Source organism: Ambystoma mexicanum, chromosome 1p, assembly GCF_040938575.1.
Source record: "Ambystoma mexicanum isolate Mex_15411 chromosome 1p, UKY_AmexF1_1, whole genome shotgun sequence".
NCBI classification, from domain to species: domain Eukaryota; kingdom Metazoa; phylum Chordata; class Amphibia; order Caudata; family Ambystomatidae; genus Ambystoma; species Ambystoma mexicanum.
In genome coordinates, this window is record NC_090921.1 from 536,792,194 (window position 1) to 536,815,093 (window position 22,900).

Here is a 22,900-nt window from a genome sequence, read left to right on the forward strand (position 1 = left end):
ATACTCTTCCTATACTTTTATGAAAAAAATAAACCATTCCCGGGAATAAAAGTGTAGGAAGAAGTTGAAACTTGCACTTCAGCGCACTACACTGAACATTCCCTTAAACAGCAAGTGTGTTTGTTTGGGGGTTTGGATTGCGCATGGGAAGGGGCGTGGCGATGGGGTTTGTGGTGAGCGGGGGCAGGTTCCACTACTTCTTTTCGTACACCTCAACCCCTATATGAGAATCTTATTAAAAGCACATAACTATCTCAAAAATATCCCAGTTGGGTGTGGTTTGGGTGCACTAGGGAGGGCAGATAGTGTGTGGGTGTGGCAACAGGGGCTAGTATGATCATAGGTGGACCATGATTGGGTAAAAATCCAAACAATACCCAAAGGCCGTTTGTTCCCCCTCTGACCCCATTTCTTTCCCAACGTCACCCCTCAGGCCAATAGTTTTGGCTTATAGGCAGCGCTTGCAGTGCCACCTAATTGCCAAACAAAAAGGAGTGTCTGTGTGACCAGGAGCGTGTTGTGGAGAAGATTCAGGATATGCATGGAGACAGGAGATGGGAACAGGACAGAATGGTGATGATGTGGACAGGAAGAGGGCCTGTGAATAGGATGGGCTTGGTCAAATAGGATTAGGCATGAATGAACCAGGGGTCCAGGAGAGACTGAAGGGAAAGGATGATTTAAACGGAATAGGGGGGATAAGGCCAGGTGGGTGTGATGAATCAACTTCCGGGGCACAAGGGATGGGTATAGGTTTCTAAACCATACATCAACCCCACACCTCTAGTACATCAGAACGGATCCAAACAGATTAGACTACAAGTAAATTATAAGAACTCCTTGTCCAATTTTGGTAACGTGGACAGAACGACAGGCTTATATCTGCAAGGTCGTGGATCATTGGTTAGTTGCAACACAGCGAAAATACAATTATTACCCAACGATAAAAGGGACTGTCCAGTCGAGGTTGTATACAAATATCTACTTTATTATTACTACAACACACAGTTAAAGCACACTACAATTAAAACCCCTGCTGTAAATGAACACAGAGGACAGACAGTTTCACAAAGGAAAGGGATGCAATCTGGATACTAACAGGAGGGTAGTTGATAAAGTAATCAGTCTTATAGTTCAAGAGTATTTGGTTTCAACACCAAAGGGGCAACAAGTCGTAACTGCCCTTAGGGGCCGTCAGGGAAGGACCAGGGTGGCCAAATCACTATGTGCCTCGTGCTGAAGAAGTTCTTGGTGCTCGACAGCGTTGAGGCAGTTCCAAGGCGCTTCACAGCCCGTGAGACAGAGTTAGTGGCGGGAGATAGCTGTGGGTACCAGGCGGCAGGCAGTTTGGAAAACAATGTTGGACGGACGTCTGCAGGCTGTCCGGCACTGTGGCTCAGGGCCAAGAATTGTTGTCTCTGTGCTGGTTGGCGGATCGAGGTGTCTCAGACGGCTCTGGTGACTGCGACATGAAGATAGTCAGCAGTGCAGCCGAATGCGGTTCAAGGACTCAACTGTCTCAAAATTGTCCTTAAAAGATGGACGCTGGATGATGCTTGTGTGGCACTCCTCTTAGCTTCTTCGCAGGGCTTGTGTCCTTTCAAGGCGGACGGCCCAAAGCTCAGGAGGGTGTTAGCAGGCAACGGCCTTGTCCTTTGTCCAGAGACTCTCTGGCATTTCCGACCTAGGAAGCTTGTTGGCAGAATCTAGCAGGGCACGCTGTGTGCTGGCTCGGTACCGGTTCTGGAGCTGCTGGACGGGTCCTCTGAGTCCGGTATCTCCCTCTGTTCCCAGGGAGATGTTTAGGGGTGGGATCTTGCTTCCCTCTCAGAACCCCTGGCCTTCCTTCACTGGCTGAAGATGGAAGGTAGACTGTACCTTCATCTCGGGTCCAAATGAGTCCTTCTTCTTACTCCTTGCAAAGTCTTCAGATAATCTGCCAAGTGAGGGGCTCAGCCCTCTTTTAAAGCCAAATGGGACCCAGCGATTGGTGTAGTCTAAGCCTACATTAATGAACCAATCCTGGTTCCCCATCTTCAGTGATGCTTCAGGTCAGAACCAGGGAACTTGGCAGCTGACAGGGGAAGGATGACAACACATACTTCTAAGTCCCACCCATCTTCCTGACTGCTGTACATCAAAGTGTCTCCCTACTTAAGTGAGCCCTATGCAGTGCTTGATCACATCAAGGGCCGCCTTTGAAGTAGGGGGCTGACGGCAGACCTTCGTCTACTCCAATTCACATACTTCTCTGCACTGAAAATAGTGGTTCCAGACAGGACATTCAGTTCCCTTTCATACCAAGGAGGCATGTTAGTACTAAGTTGACACATTGCATTACAAAGAGGTGTCTGACGTTTGGTCTCCACTGTCACTCCAGCACCCTGGCCTTCCCTGAGGCCTGCTAATAAACATTCTTCAGTATTTGCCGCCACCAGCAAGGTTTCACAATGGAGATGCAAATCCAGGGGGCCTTGAAATTCTAATCAGGCTGCCCATGGCTAAAGGCTTTTGATGTACCCACAGCTGTTGGTTGTCAGCTACACATGACATCGGAGGGGGGCGCTGGTAAGCCGTGTCCTTCCAGAGTGCATGACTATTTTTCTGCTTTGCAGTGAGCATGGAAAATGAGCGCGAGAATGGCCTCATCATTCATTCTTTTTAAAACAAACAAAAAAGCCCTGGGAAGCACACTTTTCCCGTGTGGATGGTCGAATTCCTCACAGTGGGCTTCCCATAACCTGCGGGTTTCCTACCACCCGAAATATGCACCTTCTGCAGGACGAATCCTGCCACATTATGTCTCTTCCTAATGGAGCGTACTCCAACCTCATATTCGACTCACATGCTAGAGGAAGGTCACACAAGCACTGAACACCACCGTGTTCCTCGCTGCTTATTGATCTTAGACATTCCTGAAAAGCATTCCATACCCCTCCCATTTCTATGCACCTCCTAACTATAGCACTCTGAAGCCACCGCCTGGCACATTTTTGCCCTGACACTGGCCCTCAGGCACTTGCCCCTCTGTGGAACCTCTAGCATTTGCCCCCGTATCCCTTCTCTCCCTCTGCAGTTGCACGTTCCGAATGTTCACAAGGCCTAGTAGGGCTAGTAGGGCCACCTCTGCCTTTTGCTCATCGTTATTTTTTCGTTTGTCTTGTTTTGTTAACTTGTTACCATCCCTTTGCCCTGTGGGCACGTTGAAACATAATTATCCTGATGTATAAGCTCCTTACAAATGCACAATAAATAAATAAATACAATAAATAAGAGGGAAAGGGGCCCAAGGAAAGAAAGGGGTGAGTTAAGGGGGGCATGGACCAAATGTGAGGGGCATGGGAAGAGGGAATTAGGTGGGAAAAAGTGTGAGGGTCTTAGAGGAAAGAGAGAGGCATGATGGAAAGGGGGATTCACCAGACTTTATAGATGAGCTCTTCCCAATCGTCAAGAACCCCAATGGTGGTTGGTGCACAAAATGTACTGCAGCTCACCAGCAAACCTCCATTAGCAACTCAATCACTAACAACCATACCTGCTGGAAGGAATGAGGCTACGACTCTGATGTGACCTCTAACCTTGCAAAACATTGGTACAATGGGGACCACAAACCGTTACTATCCAGTCAAACTGTTTATATGTGCACAATGTAGGCCCTGCCTCTCTCACATCAATGAGACATCTATCATGGCTCAAGTGATCCCCTGATTTCTCTGCAAACCTATATCCAGGTGCTATGAACCCCCAATTAAAAACATAAGCATCAGTGCTTGCTCAAAAGCCCAGCCAAGATGGCTACTTTCCTCTGAGCTCCACTTTCTTCTTCTGTTATAAATCAAATAGGTGTAGCTTTTAGGTGGTTCTGCTGCAGTAATATTTCTGCATCTCACTTTATGTTTGTGTTAATCGACAAGTGCAGTTTGGCTATGTTAGATGGAGTCTCGCTCTACTGCCATGTCTAATGGATTTTAACAATTGAGGCAGCATGTGTAAAACATGCAGCGGCAGTGTACTTGTATTTATTTGAAGAACAGGGATGTCAATTTTAATCAGAAAAGATTGACAATATCACATTTACATAAGGCGGGGGCATTCCCCAGAAGGGTGACTGTACAATAGCACAAAGATGAGAACAACTGGTGAGCCAGTTAATGAGGGTGTGGATAAAGTGGGACATATACCATGGAGAAAACAAAATATATTCACCAAACTTTAAAACTCATGGCTCATTGTTCCTATCCTGTGACACCACCCCTGCAGTGGGAACAATATAGTGAATGTCATGTATAACTTGTGGCAAGCAGAGAAGCCTTTTTTAACCATACTCTCAAAGCTAGTTTTGAACACCTGTACTGGGCACACTCATCCCCATTTCACATGCATGGCCTTGAGTCCTTTCCCTGCCGCCAGCAACTCCCCACTCTCTCTATTCTTCTGCCCTCACACCTTTCTTCCTTAAATCCAATCCCGGACCCTCTCCCCTAGCTGGATTTTCCTACAATTTCTTTTACTCTGTGTTGGGTTTAATCAAAGGCCCCCGACCAATAGAACTGAAGGGCTCACTGGAAAAATTACCTGCCAGCATTCAAAAACCTTCAAGCTGAAAATGGGCCTATTTAGGCAGACTATGCGGGTGTCTTTCTGCAGTTGAACCCCAGAGAAATCTGAAGAAAAAAATGTAATCCAAGTGCAGATTGGAAAGGAACATCACATTGCTGGCTAAGATATAAATGCAGCATTTTCACTGAAACTGCCATCCATCAAAAGGTGGTGCATTGTGACAACTCAGACCAACTTTTTCAGCATAAAAACAAACATCAGATTATTAAAAATGTATTTTATTAATGACTGAAAGAAACAGCCCGTAACTTTCAGCATATTTAAAAGCCAATGCAGTGTGTAAAGAAGAAATCCAATGATGCAAAAGCAAAATGAACCATTATCAGTTACATACAAGGTATTTCAAAGAATCGGAGCTGGTGTTAGGAAATGCAATATGTGAGTTAATTTGAGCCAAGGACAATCAGTGGGTCTGTGGGCAGAATTTGCAAATGGCATCCCCCACTGCAAGCCTGGGTTTTGCATCCCAGCTCTTTACAGCTGCAATCAAGTGTGGCCTGCTCTTAAAAGTGTTGAAAACACAATTTCCCCAGACCTGCTGTCTCTGAAGGCTCATTCTGTGCAGAGCAAACGGCCTAGTCAGTGCATGACTGGAACATGGGAAGGGGCCAAAAATCAAGGAAAGCTGAACTCTTAAAAAAAAGAAAATAGAAGGTTTTCAGATCAAAATTGGAGTCCATGTCAGATAACAGGACAGGATGCCAGATGTCAGCAGAGCCTTGTGACAGCAGAGAACCGGCCTAGCTCATTATCTGCAGTGGGAGAGCTCTGTGTAGCCGATGCATCCCAAGTATTTATGACCTGTAGCCTACCAACTTCAAACAACAAAGAGGCTAACAAAAACACCTTCCACGAAGCTCTGCTCACATGCTGGCCAAGAATGGAAAATGGCCTAGAGACAAGAGAGCTCCAATTTGCATACACAGGAAGATGTACCCATGCACTTGCGCGCCGCTCTTAATGTCACTGGGCCTAGTAAGATCGTTGTTTTTGTTCTCCCCTGTTCCTCTCCCTTTGCATGGTCACGCTCTGAAACACTTGTGTATGAACGTGATATAAATGAAATATTATTTCATTTAATTTAATTTCATTTAGTTGAAAAGGACTATTAAACATATGCATTTTTCCCAGCAACCACAAGTCTCACTGCATACATTTAAGTGTCATTGTTTAGATAAGTTCAAGGCAATTCTGTTGAAATCAAATTCATCCAGTTCCGATTTAGGGAATTGTAATGGCAAGCTAAAATGTGTTCCTGTCTGCTCTGAAAATGTCCCGAATTTAAGAGTTGGCAGACTGGTGGAGGATAAAATTAGACATTTGAAGAGTAAATTCCATGTTCATAACTATTATGCTTTTTGGATAAAAGACTGAAAATTGACACACGCCCTTGCAGTATGGTGCAGATCCGGCTGTCATTTTATTGAATTCCCCATGATTAGCTGAAAGCAGAATATATATACCTCATGGCAGTTACTAATTGGTAAATAATGAAGTTTTGCCACATAAGTACTTTTTTCCAAAAAGTTGACATGAAAAAAATGGGATTTCAAATGGGAGGTGATATATTTCTGTTCTAGGCTCCTAAACCAATCCTTAGAAAGAGGCTGGACTTGGGGGAGAGAGAATGGTAACTGTCTAATCCTAGTTGTTAGAATTCTTGCAAGGCACTGCCCAATATTGAAATCTTGATGGTGTCATCACTGGTATATAAAGTGGATGCACTACGAGAGGAGGGGAGAACTGCTAAAAATTACCAACTGACAGCTGCAATGAAACACCAAAGGAGATTTGTTGAAATTGCTGGGAAGGCTTAAAAGCTGACTGGGCCCTATGGTGAAGAACTGGGGGTCATCCTCGAGAGTGGGGCTGAGTAGATCCTTAGCCGATTTGACTGAATATTAATTTAATTATATCCCATTTAGCAAAACACTCCGGGTTAATTTTTTGTTAACATTCAAAATAAACAAAGCTCATTCCCAGTGTAGGCTGAAAACAATAGTCTGTAATTTAATTGGTTAATCCTATTACCTCTGTAAGAAAGGGGGTGTCTTTGTCCCTAAACTAGAACAACCCCTAACTGCCAACCAACCCAACACAGGCTTTTAAGTGGAGGGGGGTCTGAAATCCAAAATTCCTAAATCATCCCAATTTTTCAGTTCAACTTCCCCAACACAGGCCTTTAGGTGGAGGGGGTAGGAGGGAGTCTGAAATCCAAAATTCCTAAATCACCCCACTTTTTCTGTCCATCTTCGCCAAAACAGACCTTAAAGTGGAGGGGGGTCTGAAATCCAGAATTCCTAAATCATTCCAATTGTTCTGTCCAGTTTCCCCAACACAGTCCATTAAGTGGAGCGGGGTCTGAAATCCAAATTTCCTAAATCATTCCGATCTTTCTCTCCAACTTCCCCAAAACAGACCAAAGTAACGGGAGGTCTGAAAAACACATTTCCAAGTCACCAGGTGTTTATTTTAAAGCAAACGTGTGGGTGAAATAATAATTGCCATATGCATTTGTACAAATCTGTAAACCAAACTGCTAGCTTTTTAAGCACACAGGAAAATCGAAATTGCACAGCACTGAAAATGTACATTGACCAGTGTTGATTATTTCTTGAATTGAAATCGGGATAAAGAAAAGTATTGTGATTTGTGATTGTCCCAACCAACCTGTGTGATTTATTTATGTAAAAAGAAGTTTAATTGTCTGACACAAAGAAGGTGGCATGTGTAGTTTAGTGTGGTCTCTATTTCATATACCTCATATAAATATAACATTGGTGGCACAGGGGGAGGAATACAAAGAGCATGTGATGAATCAGAAATAGGGCTGAACAAAGAATTGACATTAAACAGTTTGTTGTGTGACACCTTGATTGGGGCGGGAAGGAACATGTTGCGCTTGTGAAATTCATGTGAGTTGGTTGCAAACGATGAATGGAGGGTGGTGAAAGTCATACTTCTACGTGGAACCACAGGGAACAAAACACACATACACACACACACACTTTATCAATATATATATATATATATATATATATATATATATATATATATATATATATACTTTTATTATTTAAAGCATGGACCTAGCTTGAGAGCAGTTTAGCGCTGTACAGGGTGTGGTGTGATGACTCCTTTGGAGTCATCACTGATTTCCGGCAAGGAGCTCCTCCCATGTGGCCAGGGGACGGCAGCCGCTGCCTGATCCTGACCCTGGAGGTGGTACTATGGGGAGGATAACATGGGAGGAGATGGCTGTCGAGGGAAACTGGTGTCCTCAACAGGAGGGATGCAATATTCTTCCCCTTCTAGAGAGGAGGACCTCATAATTCCTAAGTTATTTTTGGCTTGTTGTCATAATACAAATCCCTCCTGTTTAAAACCCATAAACACCTTCCTGCAAATCACTCTTGGCAAAATATCATTCATACCTCATATACACATAACTCACCCCTAACATCTCCTGTCTATAATGGTTTTCTAAAGAAAAGACCTAAACAATATCACTCTACACATTCTAGAAATTCAATGGACTCTAACTCACATAAAGCCTAAAGTACTGAGACGAGGAAGAGGAAGAAGGAGTTAATGCTGATTTAAAGAAACACAAAGTTGAACATGCAGGCTTGTTGTTTCAGTAAAGCACGAGTGTGCACGACATTTAAAAATGGTGTCCACACTCAAGAAGGGAGCAGAGCCGGAGAAAAAAGCAAAGCCAGAGAAGAAGGCAGAAGGACATAGTACAGGAAAGAACTGTGCTGGAGAAGGCATGCACTTCCATACAGCCGCTGTCCTCTACACATGTTACAAACCGGCAGGGTGCGAGGCCAGGAGAGATGTAGCGGGCACCGTGGGAGTACCATGGGAGTACCGGCAGAAGCAGCATAGCTACCGGAGACACGGTCGTGCTGAGAAGCAGCAGTCTTGGCAGCATGTGAGCGCGGAGCTGCCGGGAGTGCAGGAGGAAGGTCTGCAGTGTGAGGGAAGCTGCCCCAGAGAAGAAGCTTCATCACAGCAACGTGCCACGTGTTAGGAACTCCGCAAGACACCAGTGAGTCTGCCCAGAGCCATTGTGGACAACGGGGCATACTGAAAGGCATGTGAGCAAATAAGAGTATTTGAATACCTACCAAGTAAAGTACAAAGACAGAACTTGAACACGTCCCCATGTATGAGATGTCAATGTGGGGAAAGTTGGAGCAAATGTTACCCAAAGCAAATTAATACTAATGAACATATTAAAAGACAGAACTTGACCAAGCCCCAATGTATGAGAAGTCAATGTAAGAAAGTTGGAACAAGTAGTACCTCAAGCCAATGAAGTATTAGCACAGCAAAGTAACAAAACTGTGCTATACCAAAGAACAGTGAAACTGAGAAGTCCCGGTAAAAGGAGCACATCAGGCAGTGAACATTTGGGGAACGATACTTGTCAAAGAAGTATATCAGTTGATCTGCAAGACCCCTGAAAGGGATTCCTGGCAGGGGACTATACCAGGCAATCCACCCAAAATATATGGAAGTATAAGACATTGTGAGAAGTTAACTGGCAGAGAGTATTTCAGGGGATGTGTAGAACCTACTAAAAGATTCCTGGCAGGGGAGTATACCAGTAGATCCACTAAAGTCATAGAAAGAAACTCATTTACTTTACAAAACACATAGTAGAAAAGTATATCAAAGACTCTAGGAGAGTACATGGAAAAGGTCTTGATGGATGGATATACCAGGCATTTGAAGTTGGGAAGTTGAACAAATGCCTTTTCATGCTGAGGCCAAAATACCTGGCACAGCGGTGTTCCTAGAGACTTTAAGAGCTCACAGGTGTATTCCTGATGGAGGAGCACATCAGGCGATCCACCAAGATACCAAAGAGTTTAAGGGGAACCTTATATGAAACATCTCATCTGAATAAGATCCTTTTTGCGAACTCAGTGCAAAGTAATCTAGGAAGAGCTAAATGGTATGTGACATATTATTTGAACTGGAACTTTCTGAACCTGGTATAAAGAACCAAAGGAATTGTTATTGGAAAGAGACACTTTTGCCATCCTTAAGGAATTGTTGTTTGAAAGAGAGACTTTTGCCATCTTTAAGGAATTGTTATTTTAAAGAGACATTTTTGCCATCCTTAATGAATTGTTGTTTGAAAGAGACACTTTTGCCATCCTTAAGGAATTGGTATGTGAAAGAGACACCTTTTGCCATCCTTAGGAAAGTGTTGTTTGGAAAAGGCACTTTTGCCATCCTACCTAAATAATCCAGGGGAAGGGAATCACCCCCTGGATCCGAGAATTTCTCCTTGGAAAATACTGTTTCTGTTGGAGTCATCGACTTGCTTTAATCGTGAACACTTTATGCCAAACCTAAGTCAGAGACATTACCTTGAACCCATAGTTGTTTGTTTCTAGTGGAAGGAACAGATTAGTATGTTTTGGACACAAGGACAGTGTATATGTGTTGATGACGAGACACAGACTGATCCCTAGTTTTAGTTTCCTAGGTAGAGAAACTCTCTTTAAGGAGGCCTTTATCCAACCCTTTTATTGTAAATATTTCTGATAATGAAAATACTACAACTTTTTGTCTGCTTCCTCACAGTAGGTAGCCAGTGTTTGGACTGGCGTTTTCTATCATTTATGCAGTACTGTGAATTGTGGTCTGCGTAGTTTATGTGTCAGTCTGTTCATCCACCGGGATTAGCTCTTTGTCAGGTACTGTTGAAGATACTACATTTTGAGAGGTTTGTGGAGTTGGAGAATTGTGGGGTTGTTCCGACCTGATAAGGGATCGAGTTCCAGAGGGTGGAAGAGAAGGATTGTTTGCGGGTCCTCTCTTTGCGGGTGAGTTGTGATTTGAGAATCGAAGATCAGGGAGGGCAACATGCGCTCTGATTGAGAGTTAATAAGTGGCCAAAATATCCTATCACACAGTTCTATAGTATCAAAGTTGTGGTTTATTCCACATATCAGTACAGCAGTACAGCCAACATGTGTTTCCACCTTCTGGTCATTTTCAAGGCTTTTCACAATTGTGTTACAGTAATGTTTGAAGAAATTATGATAGAACATGGACCACAGATGTTCCCATGGTCACACAATATTGATGTCCATAGTCCATGTATAAACATATGTTCATTGGTAAATTAAACAAAAAGGGAACCCAGGTGAGGGGATGGAAGCCCCCTGTCAGGAGGGCATTTACAACAGCGATGTGCGAGACCACAAGGACATGCACTATGGCTGAATGAAGGATTCGATTTTACAAAGGTTAGATATTTGGAGCCTGTCCACTTGTGCCTTCGCGGCTAGGCGTTTCTTGAGGACAGCCTGCTGTTGATGGTGAAGCTTAAGGATTTTACTGAAACAGAAATTTGAAGAGCAAATACTTCTAGGCACATATAACTGACCCATTGTTGTATGAGTTGTTGTTTAGCACGGGACCAATGAGGAAAAATTCAGTCTTGAAGGTGTTAAGTTTAAAGTTGTCAGTTGACATCCAGGACTGGATGATGGCTAGGCGTTTGCAGAGATGTCTGATGGCCTGTGTGCTTTTTATTCTAATGTATATCAGAGTTTCATCTGCATATTTTGCGGATGTCTATATTGGGATGTTGAGGATGTTCCTCAGAAGATCCATGTTAACGGTGAAGTGGATCAGTCAGAATATGGAGTCTTTGTAAACTCCGAATGGGAGTCTGTTAGAACGCAACATGTTAATCTGGATGGCCTGGTGTCTGCATGAGAGGTAAGAGATAAACCAATTTAGGACAGTGTCAGAGAATCCCATCCTGTCTACGAGGAGCGAGAGTAGGATGCAGTGGTTGACTATGTGGAAAGCAGCTATGAGGTCAAGGAAGATGAGGAGGCATGAGTCACCCTTATTTGGGATTTGTAGGTCATCGTCCACCACCTGGATGGTGGTGGCTGCCTCCATGCTGCACTTTGGGCAGAACCCCAACTGATAGTCATGTAAGAGATGTACTTGTTTGATTTCATCATGTATTTGTGTAGCGACTACTTTTAACAAGATGGGCTACTAGTTGGCCAGGACGTTTAGGTCTAAGGTACGTTTTCTTCAAACAAGGTTGTATGAGACCAGTCTTGAGGGTGTCCAGGAATTACGTCTCAGTGAGGGAGGCAGTAATGATGCTAAGGAGGTCATTGAGTGCCAGGCCCATCCATTGTTTAGCGATTGACGCCAGGATGATATTGTCAGATTAGGAATTAGGTTTGAGGGAGGTGAGCGTTCTTAGGGGATGTGGGGAGACAGAGGAGATAATTTGGTCCAGAGGGCTAGTGTTTGTCCTGGGGTGCAGAGGGAGATAACGCTGGAGGAGGTTGATGATCTGTTGGATTTTGGAATTTTCTTCAGTGGACAAATGTTGATTTTGTCACTTTTTACCTGAGTTGCTGGCACCTCAGAATCGGTTGAATGCTTGGTGCAACACTTATCTACTTCAAAGAGGGCTTTTCTGCTGTTAGAGGTTCACACAGTGTTGGTGGAGTAGTAAGCAGCCTTGGTCTACTAACCCTATGGTTGGCACAGAGAGGTTTAAGGTTGGTGAGAGCTACAGTGTTGTGTTTTTTGTGCCACCCTTTCTCTAGGGATCTAATTGAGCATTTACTGGAGGCGAACAGCACACTTCAAGTGTGGTTGTCAGCATGACACTTTGGGGACATTAAGACCTCTAAGACATTATTAGTCTGTGTTAATTTGATAGAGTAGAGTAAGGTGGAGATGTCATCAATGACGAATCACCTAGAGTGGTGTTCTGTAGATGATCTACAAGGTGTTGGATTCCTTGTGTGATAAAGGGAACTGACAGGTGAGTGTATCAAAAAAGCTTGTTCTGGGAGATCTGATGATGGAGCATGGGCAACTGCTCCTTCTCATGCCTGCCCTGGCTGGTTTGCAATTTGGATGCAGTAGCCGGGAAGTAGAAGGACATCAAAAGTATGGGGGGAGGATGAGGTAAACCATGTTACGGGGGTGAAGAGAGTGTCAAGGATGTTTTACGAGATGAGGTTAGTGATCTTGGCAACGTGAGTGACTGATGAACAAACGTTGATCAGCATGAGGGAGAGGGCGAACGTGGGTGATGGGGGAAAAGACGGTATTGATGAGGTTCACTAGGGTAGCTTGCCACAGCTACCCCGGGTGCTTAGCCATGTAAATCCTAGCATGACTGGGGATGGGCTATGGATGGAGGAGATACATGGTGATGCCTTTTGCAAGTTGTTGTGTAGCCACTACTTTATGGGTGATAAGCAATAAAGCCGGATATTTTGTGCTGGTTATAAGAATAAGGTAATCAAGGTTTCCAAAATTGCAAAAAAAGTTAGAATTGTCAATTTATGTTAGTTAGCCGACACATGTTTCAACCCTCACAGGTCTTTCTGAAGGCAAAGATTTTTGAGGATTCCCAAGATTTGGTGGGTATGCTGCACAATGCGGGTGGCTGAATCCTAATTAGAACTTTAGAGATGCAACTGTCTTGTGCTCATCAATGTTGGCGATGTTAGCTCAGAAGTCAATTGACCTGTGGTTCAGATGCAAGAGGAGCCCTTGGGGGCGTCTAATATCAGCGCCTTTCAGCTTGTGCATGAATTAGGTAGAAAAGCCTTTTGGCTTAGACGATGTCCTGTAGAGACTGGCTATACACGTGATGGCTGACAAACATAAATTGAACATTAAAATTTTATTTTGCAGTTTTGGAAACCTTGATGACCTTATTCTGATAACCAGCGCACGATATCTGGGGTTATCTCTTATCAGTTATTTCACAAGGTTTGGTCAATGCCTCCTCCTGCTGCTGGTTCATTTGAGTCAATTGCAATTGACATATGATACAGTAAATAAGCAGTCCCTAAGTGTTGCATGAGTTGATTTAGTCTCTAGTGCCCAAACAACCAATTTACATGTACTTCATATGTTAAATGCGGATAGCAGTCTGGCACTTGAACAGCCAGAAAGAGGTGAGGTCCTTGTCTGTCTTTTAGCCTTTGCTGAGGATGCCCATGGAGGACTGGTGAATTAGCTGGTGGGTGGAGAAGATGATTGGCAGAGCCTAGCCACTGACCAGCAGCCTCCTCAATGCTGTCTGCCTGGAGCTGGCCTGGAGCCCTTATGTAGCTGCCAGGAAGAGGAAAGGTGGGAAACTGGTGGTAAGCAGGGCAACTGAGTGGCAGGGTCCGCTGACATGACCAGCGATCTCCCCAACGATCTCTGCCTGAGCTGATCTGGAGTCCTTATGTAGCTGCTCAGAAAGCAGAAAAATGGTGATGCGTGGGGGAACTGTGTGGCAGCGCCTGGACACATGAACAGCAGCTTGCTCAATGCTCTCTGCGTGGAGCTGGCCTGGAGTCCTTATGTAGCCACCGCGAAGGCAGGAAGCTGGCAGTGGATGGAGCAGATGAGTGGCAGGGCCCGGTCAGGACACCAGCAGTCATCTCAATGCTGCCTGATTGGAGATGGCCTGGAGTCCTTATGTAGCCAAAGGCAGCACACCTGTGGTGGGCTGGGTAACTGAGTGGCATGGCCTAGCCATGGCACTAACAGACTCCTCAATGCTGTCTTCCTGGAGCTGGCCTAGAGTCCTTATGTAGCTGATGGGAAGGCAGGACACTGCTAGAGCGCTAGTCATCTGAGTGGGAGAGGGAGCTGATTGCAGAAGCCTTTCCCAAGACAGAACCAGATTGCCTGAGATCAATTTTGGAGCAGTGGGTCTAGCTGTGAGGAAGAGCATACCTGATAGAGTTGTCTGGAGCTGTTGATATCCCTACCTATCCATTTCGTTTGAAAAGACAAACCAAAAATGAGTACAGTAACCTCTGTGTATTTACATACATGTCATAAGAAATTATTAACACCCTGCTAGGAGTGTAAAGATTTTTTGGGGAACCCTAATTACAATAAATTGCCAAATGGAGATGGGGTTTGTGAACTTATATTTTAAATAGAATTCCCAAGAAGCTATAATTGTGCAGGGCATTTGAGGCACTGACCATAGCCGATTATTAATGAATTCCCCAAATGTTCACATACGCAACTTATATGTGGATTTGTCAGCATGGTGTACACAGTGACCCAGATATTCAGGGACTGATAGACTTCTTGACATGTAGAATACAGAGTTTACAAAAAGGGAAACACCTTGTTCTACCCCTCAAAGTGGAATGGGAAGGGAGCTATTCCCCCCTTCATTTCCATGAAAATAATGTCAATTTAAATAGCCATATACTTTTTCCAAATAACATTGTGTTTAAAAGAAAGGATTCTGTCTTAAATTGTCTCCTCATGCCAAGTAAGGTTAACGTTCTGATTCCTTTTACCATTTCAACTTTATAATCTCATATTTGTTTGAAGCTTTAAAACACCAGGATATTTAGCTATCCAAAATAAAAGCTTCTATCCTGAACCCAAACCTTAAGAATAAGTAGCCAAGTTAACCACATCAAACATTATTTTATCTATTGTCAAGCTTGAAACCAATTGTGTCTATCATTTTAGAGTTGAATTAGCTCTAGAATAGGAACTTCATATGTGAACTGCATCATTTTAAACTTTATTCAAAGAGTGTTTTTTTGTTTTCTGAACTCGATGTCTGATGACAATATGTATGTTTATATTGGAGATGACTTTAATCTTTTGTCTAGAATAGTTATTCAGATTTGCTTTTCTGCATATGGATATTTGTGTATATTGTGAATGTAAACAATAATGGGATAATATCAGCCTTGTCGTGTTTCTTTTCTGTAAACATGCTGACTGGATTTATATGGAATTTTGTGGATGACTCCCAGAGCACTGAAAGTTAGGGCACCACCTTTAATTTCTTGATTTATTATTTTGAATTAAACAGAATGTTCAGATACAAAATAGCCTGTTCCTTGTCCTGGATTTTGGGGCGGGATGTTTGCGTGTATGTGGGTAGGGAAGGGAGGAGGATAAACAGGGACATTTCTCTGCAAAATGAAAGTTTATAAATCAGATATATTTCATTGATCATCACAGAAAATGGGTGCTTTGAGGAAGTACAATGTCAATGATCTCAACATATAGATGCATTGTGTAACAGAGGTTGTCCCCAAGATCACAGATATGTGTGAAGTTGCATTTTTGTGTTGAAGTGGATGGTCCATGCTGGATAATTTCACATTGTATACAGGTTGCTTTCTCAAAAAAAGACAAAAATACTGGATAAGTGAATTGTGCTGTATGTTTTTGGTCTGATAAAATATTGACATTTTGAAAATGAGAGATATAAAAGTGTAAAATATAAATCAGGTAGATGGTTTAATTGATTATAGGTCACTAACAAGTAGTTGTTGGTTGTGACGTGTGATCAAATATCCAGTCTGAATATGCCAAAGCAGTAAGTGGTTGATTAAAAAATCATCCCAGAATCATGCATTGTCTAGATATGTTCTGCATGGCCAATGGGTGACACAGGATCTAGAGTCATGGAAAGACAAAAAAGAGGAAAGAGTGGCTAAAGAAATAATAAACATTTGAGAATAAAAGAGGCCCGTAGGCCAGTTATTTCAGAAGATGCATATGACTTTCACTAACAAAGGAAAGAGTCATATGCTTGTGAAACCGTCAGCGAATCGCTTTTGCCCCTGAAGTTCATGACGGACCGACTAGCTGAAAGGGAAACTTACATGAACACAATCACCGACACTGCTCGAAGACATCAGCAAAATTAACACTCATTCAACAGGTAAATGATAAGTGAGAGCAGGAAATAAAACTGTTGAAAGAGGTCCTGGATAACAACCAGGTGTCTAACAAAAACAGCATGCTCTCTTTGAGGCAATAAAAGACAAACTGAATGCGTGCAGAGAAGCCAAACAATGCTAAGAAAGAGAAGTTATGAATATTAATGACATTCATAGTCAGTGTTTACAGACAGACGACAAACTAAAAAGTAAATTAAATTATCACAACACTTACATAATTGCCTTATTATATGCCATTGCCACCATAAAAATGCAACTCAAAGACAGTAAGGAAAAATAAGAACATAATCCAGCAGCAGAGAACCCACTTGGCTCAAGAGTAGAACACCACTATCTAAGAAATTATGGGGTATTTTAAGGTTTAAGGCAGACCCCCTACAATGAAATTGCTTTTAGCAGTTACCAAGAAACAATGGCAGCGCTGTGTTTACTGAGCACCTATTCCCTGGCATCACAAAACGGCATTTAGCAGCTACCGAAATAATGACTGCACTTTGTTTCTTCATTCAAAGAAAAGAAAGTATATGAAGAATGGCTCTGCACTGCAATTGTCCTCCTTTCATTTTAAAACATCCTACAGCTGTGCCCTTTATGGAAACCTACCCTGGCACTTGTGGGGCAGGCCTTGTCAACACTGCAAACAAAAAGGGGCCTGCATGGCCTCAGTCCCTGAATGACAAGAAGGTATGGGCTGCTTTGAAAAATGACATGCATTCGGAATGACTTTGCCCTGGTGACATTTTTGTTTTAAAAACAGCACAAAATATGTTTTATGCAACCTAGCCTTGCCTGTGTCTTGTATCTGAATGCAATGAAATCAGATAAACCCTGTAGAACAGCATTGTGTTCATTTGGTCAAGTCTGTGAAAAGCAGGAGTTACATTTCCGTTCTCACAGCAAACCTTTTACTAATGCAGTTCAAACCCTTCAAGAAAAGCTCTCTCCCTCCTTTCGTTGATGTCGGTTTCAGAGAACCCTTGTGTTGGACAGATTTCTGTGTATTAGAAATTGACTAGAGCTATAAATAATGTTCAGAATATAGATGCGAGAAAGAATCGTATTTGTAAAAGTGACCTCCAAGAAGAAATAACCCATGTGTAAAAGGATGCCTTTGCCAAACAAGAAAATGCCTTTCAAAAAGTGAAATGTTGAACTAAGGCCCTGTGCTTGCAAAGAAATGTGATGGGGGTTTGTTCTAAATATATACATGATATTTATTTCCAAAAGACTGGCTTTCTGGTTAAAGAAAAAAATAAAAAAAATGAAAATAAAAGTACTTTGAGGCCAGCAGAACAGGTTTGGCAGGCCATGGCTTCAAAGGGCCCTGCCTCCCCTGGGAACAGAATCACCTTCCCCAAGTGGACCAGCCCCCTGGAAACTATGAATGGGCCAAGGCGGAGAATCTAGCACCCTCGTCAGACGAAGCGGCAGTGCTCTAGGTGTGAAATCTTGGTGACACCTCCCCTCAACTCAAACAGAAGCACTTCAAAGGCGAATCCATGGCAACACAGGGCTAAGCTGACCAGAGCCTGACATTTGGCCTCATCACGAGTTGGGCGGTAACGCCAGCGCTATTAGCGCCGGCGCTAATAGCCCTACCGCCAAACCCTCTGCCGCTATTAGCGCCGGATCACGGGTTTGGCGGAAGGGTTATTTCCCATTCTCCATTGGGCCCATTCGGGAATTCCTCATTCCCCATTGGGCCCAATGGGGAAAATCCACGCTATTACCACCGGCGGATTTCCCGCCGGCGGTAATAGTGCCGAAAATCAGCAATTTTGCCGCAGATTTCCCCCCAGCTCAGAGCTGGGGGGAAATCCGCCAAAGCCATGATCTGCTGGAACCTTAAATGCGGCGGTAATAGCGCTACCGCCGCATTTAAGGGTTACCGCCAGACTCGTGATGAGCCCTATTGGCTGGGGGTTGGAAGGAATGCCCATATTTGGAAAACAAAGCCAGCCCTTCTGATTCAGAGACTGTTCAGATTATATCATTTATTTCAGTAATCAAAAGACATATTAATTTGAAATTATGACCGTTTAAATGTCATGTTTGCGCCATTAAAAAAAGACTTTGTAGGTGTTCCTAGCATGTTGGGGACACAAATGCTTGGAAAATGTAATTTCTGGGAAAAGCATACATTCTACAGGTTTGAAAATTAATGAAAACATGCCCTGTCATAATATGTATACATATATAAATTTGTAGATTTTTAGGGGAAATGGGTCCCACCAAAAATTGCAAAAGATTATTAGAAGGACTAAACAAGATCGTACAAACGTGGGGGTTGGAATGGCAGGTCCTGTCTAAAATATAGAATCTGCCTATGTGATTTTTAAAAGCGTAACAATTGTAAAAAGGTGAATTTTTGTGTCATGACTGATTTTGACAAAAGTAACTTGGTGAGACAAAAGTACACCATAAAAAACCCACCCTAAAAATGGAGTCACCTCCTTCAGTCCAATCTGCTTCCAGGGAGGAGGCGACATTACAGCTTGACCTAACCGATTTAGAGGTATGTCTAGCTTAGTTCAGCCCACATAGTAAAAATACTCTGATGTCACCCGGCCTATAAAGGGGAAGACATTCAACGCTCAGGACAGACAGATTCCAGAAAGACATGCATTCAAGAAAATCCAGCATTCATAAATCAACATCCAGAGAGCCAGATATTCCACAGTCACTCTGCAAGATTCCAGAAGTCAGGCCAGAGCTAGCTGACCCTATCCAGGCAGAGCCACTGATCCAGAATTAAAACCCTACTAAAATCCCTATAATTCAGGGAGGAAGGGGGAAAGGCTGTGGTACCCTTTTTGGGATTATCCTGTGACCAGATTGGCTTTGCCCCGCTACCTGCTTGCCCAGCTGATGCACCTCACTGTCTACCATGACCAGACTAGACCCAGCTGTCCCATTCTAGGAGAGCCTGCCACTGCGCAGAGACCAGATATTGCCTCGCTGTCCAGAAACCCGGTTGCTGTCCAAGCTACCCCATTTAAGTGCTTGTTGTGAGCATTTCCCTTCCCCAATAACCACAAACTGCATCCCTTACTTTTTTACCTTGTATTAGGTCCAATCCCTAAGAAATCATATAAGTATCCTAGCAACTTCTTCAAATTGTCAGAATCCTCTGTGTATCCTCTCCTATAATTTCCATGTGTTAGCGCCATTCTCTCTAATAAGTCCTTAGTACTATTTGGAATAAATTAATTAATTCCCACATAAAGAAACATGCGGCGTGAGGGGGTTAAAACTGCAGCTTAACCCTTTTCACTGGCAGAGTTTCTCTTTTTGATAATCTAGTCACAAAAATATAGTTTTAGTAGAACTGGTAATTTTCCTTTTGAATTTAGATTTTCCCCGTGAACTGCTTTCATGTAAAAAAAAAATGTTTCCTTCCTCTTTAAGTAGCCCATTCTGTCACCCATTCAGAGTTACCCTTTCACTTTCATATGCTACCTGTGAGGTGTCTTTGTACCTTAGCCTCAACACTGCATTCCGATTTTGCCTGTTTAGCCCAAATTCCAAAGTCAAATGCAAGTTCTCCACGTGTGATTTTGCTGCACTGTGTTTTCCTTCCAAAGTTGATTCTCTGAACTGTATGCCTGTTGCTAGTACATTACCTTATAGTTTGCTAGTTTTCTGACTTCTTTGATACTGCTATACTCACTTTTACCTTATTCATTCAACCGCACATGTAAAACAACTATTTAGTAATTCCGAGTGCTATTTTGCTCAATTTCAAGGGTTTTCAATTCGATTTTGCCTCCCATTCAGGGGTGGAAGGTCAGATTTTAATTCTGTTTGTTGCCTACTAAAGCCGACTCTGTGCTACTCCTTTTTACCCACACAACATTCAGTTAACAGGGGTTGGAGGATGTGTTGCAGGGGGAAATATTAACAGTGGTGCTATCAGAAAATACCACCCGAAAAGTAATCTTGCCTTTATTCAATTGTACATTGTATATCTTATGTAACAAGGTCAAACTAACAGGGTAATTCATAGAATTTCGCAGAAAAGTGTCGCAAGCGGCTGGCGCAGAGTGTCCGCGTGCGATTGTCTGCGCCAGGCACGGGCGCTAAAACCGATTTACGCGCACAGCGTATTCATGGATTTTAGGCTCCCAAACCAGCCGTGGCGTAGAGTATCGCAGCGACCCTGCAGCAGCGCCAGTAACGACCCCAAGAACGCCCTCGCGCAAGGAAAAGCCATCAAAATCGCAAAATCATCGCAAAGGGCTGCGCTAACCCTGGACCAGTTTACAGGGCTGCCAAACAAGGAACGCAAAGCGGGTAACGTGCATATCAGGGGTACGCGTGAAGTCATACACGCGATTAGCCAGGGTACGTGTATTACAGGGGTACGTGGGAAGTTTAACACGCGATTGGCCAGGGTACGTGTATTACAGGGGTACGCGTGAAGTTTTACACGCGATTAGCCAGGGCACGTGTATCACAGGGGTACGCGGGAATTATCACACGCGATTTGGCTGGGTACGTGTATTACAGGGGTACACGGGAAGTTTTACACGCGATTCGGGTGGGTACGTGTATTACAGGGGTGCGCGGGAATTCTCACATGCGATTTGGCCAGGTACGTGTATTACAGGGGTGCGCGGGAATTATCACACGCAATTTTGCTTGGTACGTGTATTACAGGGGTGTGTGGGAAGTTACACACGCGATTAGGCTGGGTGGGTCCTCACAGGTGTTCCCTGTACACCCTCCACGGCCCCTGCAGGCAGCCCACAAAACAGGGGACTACCCAGCACACCTGCTCATGTCCCCCTGCACCCCCACCACCCAACAGTGCAGGGGCAGCCTCCACCAGGCCCCCACTCATGTCTCCCACCACCCCCACCCCCCAGCCAACAGGGGCACCCTCCACCAGGCCCCCACCCATGTATCCCACCACCCCCACCCCCCAGCCACCAGGGGCACCCTCCACCAGGCCCCCACCCATGTCTCCCACCACCCCCACCCCCCAGCAGTGCAGGGGCAGCCTCCACCAGGCCCCCACTCATGCCCCCTATCACCCCCACGCCCCCCTGCCACCAGGGGCAGCCTCCACCAGGCCCCCACTCATGTCTCCCACCACCCCCACCCCCCAGCCACCAGGGGCAGCCTCCACCAGGCCCCCACTCATGTCTCCCACCACCCCCACCCCCCAGCAATGCAGGGGCAGCCTCCACCAGGCCCCCACTCATGTCTCCCACCACCCCCACCCCCCAGCAGTGCAGGGGCACCCTCCACCAGGCCCCCACTCATGTCTCCCACCACCCCCACCCCCCAGCAGTGCAGGGGCAGCCTCCACCAGGCCCCCACTCATGTCCCCTATCACCCCCACCCCCCCGCCACCAGGGGCAGCCTCCACCAGGCCCCCACCCATGTCTCCCACCACCCCCACCCCCCAGCCACCAGGGGCACCCTCCACCAGGCCCCCACCCATGTCTCCCACCACTCCCACCCCCCAGCCACCAGGGGCACCCTCCACCAGGCCCCCACCCATGTCTCCCACCACCCCCACCCCCCAGCAGTGCAGGGGCACCCTCCACCAGGCCCCCACTCATGTCTACCACCATCCCCACCCCCCAGCCACCAGGGGCAGCCTCCACCAGGCCCTCACTCATGTCTCCCACCACCCCCAACCCCCAGCCACCAGGGGCACCCTCCACCAGGCCCCCACTCATGTCTCCCACCACCCCCACCCCCCAGCAGTGCAGGGGGACCCTCCACCAGGCTCCTACCCATGTCTCCCACCACCCCTACCCCCCAGCCACCAGGGGCACCCTCTACCAGGCCCCCACCCATGTCTCCCACCACCCCCACCCCCAGCAGTGCAGGGGCACCCTCCACCAGGCCCCCACTCATGTCTCCCACCACCCCCAGCCACCAGGGGCAGCCTCCACCAGGCCCCCACTCATGTCTCCCACCACCCCCACCCCCCAGCAGTGCAGGGGCAGCCTCCACCAGACACCCACTCATGTCTACCACCACCCCCACCCCCAGCCACCAGGGGCACCCTCCACCAGGCCCCCACTCATGTCTCCCACCACCCCCACCCGCCAGCAGTGCAGGGGCAGCCTCCACCAGGCCCCCACTCATGTCCCCTATCACCCCCACCCCCCGCCACCAGGGGCAGCCTCCACCAGGCCCCCACTCATGTCTACCACCACCCCACCCCCCAGCCACAAGGGGCACCCTCCACCAGGCCCCCACTCATGTCTCCCACCACCCCCACCCCCCAGCAGTGCAGGGGCACCCTCCACCAGGCCCCCACCCATGTCTCCCACCACCCCCACCCCCCAGCAGTGCAGGGGCACCCTCCACCAGGCTCCCACCTATGTCTCCCACCACCCCCACCCCCCAGCCACCAGGGGCACCCTCCACCAGGCCCCCACCCATGTCTCCCACCACCCCCACCCCCAGCAGTGCAGGGGCACCCTCCACCAGGCCCCCACTCATGTCTCACACCACCCCCACCCCCCAGCCACCAGGGGCAGCCTCCACCAGGCCCCCACTCATGCTCCCAC

At 45.7% G+C, this 22,900-nt stretch overlaps 1 protein-coding gene across 1 annotated transcript in view; it reads right to left on the bottom strand.

Annotated features, from left to right (window-relative positions):
- Positions 1 to 22,900, bottom strand: part of NFIC (nuclear factor I C) — an 829,310-nt gene that overhangs the window by 625,074 nt on the left and 181,336 nt on the right. The gene's annotated exons all lie outside the window — the stretch shown is intronic.